We start from the raw sequence: 1,812 nt of genomic DNA on the forward strand, positions 1-1,812 counted from the left end.
CACAAACGAGTTAGCTTCAAATCCATGCGAAACACATAAATTCAGATGCAAATCAATGCGATGTAGAAGGTTTAGCTTCAAATCCATGCGATACACAAGATTTGCTTTAAATCATGCGATGTAGTAGGTTCAGCTTCAAATCCATGCGACACATATGATTTAGCTTCAAATACTTGCGATATAATTGATATATCCTGCTTTTGAGCAGGAGGAAAAAACGAGGTAGCTTCAGTTCTATGCGAAACAGACGATTTAGCTTCAAATCAATGCGAAGTAGAAGGCTTAGCTTCAAATCTATGCGAAACACATATGATTTAGCTTAAAATACTTGCGATATAATGAAGTAACTTCAAATACAGAGGATACAATCAAGTTAGCTTCAAATCCATGCAAAACACATGATTAAGCTTCAAATCCATGGGCAACACATGATTTAGGTTCATTGTCATGGTAAACACATGATTTAGCTTCACATACATGCGAAACAAATGGTTTAGATTCAAATACTTATGATATACATGATTTACCTTCAACTGCATGCGACTCAAACGTGTTAGCTTCAAATCCATGCGAAACGAAAGATTTAGCTTCAATTACTTGCAATATATGTGATATAGCTTCAAATGCAGGCGAAACAAAAGGGTTAGCTACAAATCCATGCGAAACATATGATTTAGCTTCAAATCAATGCGATGTAGAATGTTTAGCTTCAAATCTGTGCGAAACAAATGATTTAGCTTCAAAACTCTCGATATTAGTGATATAGCTTCAAATGCAGAAGAAACAATCGAGTTAGCTTCAAATCCATGCGAAACAAATGATTTAGCTTCAGATGCTTGCGATATAAGTGATATAGCTTCAAATGCTGACGAAACAAACGGGTTAGCTACGAATCTATGTGAAACACATGATTTAGCTTCTAATCAATGCGAAATAGAAGCCTTAGCTTCAAATCCAAGCGGAACAAAGGGATAAGTTTCAGATACTTACGATATACATAATTTGGCTTCAACTGCATGCGAAATCAACGAGTTAGCTTCAAGTCCACGCGAAACACTTGATTTAGATTCAAATCAATGATATGAAGAAGGTTTAGCTTCAAATCTGCGCGTTATAAATGATTTAGCTTCAAATACTTGCGATAAAAGTGATATAGCTTCAAATGCTGACGAAACAAACGAGTTAGCTTCAAATCCATGTGAAACAAATCATTTAGCTCCAAATCCATGCGAAACACATGATATAGCTGCAAATCTATGCGATGTAGAGGGATTAGCTTCAAATCCATGCGAAACACATATGATTTAGCTTAAAATACTTGCGATATAAATGCAGTAACTTCAAATGCAGAGGATACAATCAAGTTAGCTTCAAATCCATGCAAAACACATGATTAAGCTTCAAATCCATGGGCAACACATGATTTAGGTTCATTGTCATGGTAAACACATGGTTTAGCTTCACATACATGCGAAACAAATGGTTTAGATTCAAATACTTGTGATATACATGATTTACCTTCAACTGCATGCGACTCAAACGAGTTAGCTTCAAATCCATGCGAAACACATGATTCAGATGCAACTCAATACGATGTAGAAGGTTTAGCTTCAAATCCATGCCAAACACATGATTTAGCTCCAAATCAATGCGAAGTAGAAGGCGTAGCTTCAAATCCGTGCGGAACACACGATTTAGCTTCAAATCAATGCGATGTAGAAGGTTTAGATTCAAATCCATCCGAAACAAATGATTGTGTTTCAAACACTTGGGATATAGGTGATATAGCTTCAACTGCATGCGAAACAAACG

Source organism: Megalopta genalis, unplaced genomic scaffold (assembly GCF_051020955.1).
Source record: "Megalopta genalis isolate 19385.01 unplaced genomic scaffold, iyMegGena1_principal scaffold0035, whole genome shotgun sequence".
NCBI classification, from domain to species: domain Eukaryota; kingdom Metazoa; phylum Arthropoda; class Insecta; order Hymenoptera; family Halictidae; genus Megalopta; species Megalopta genalis.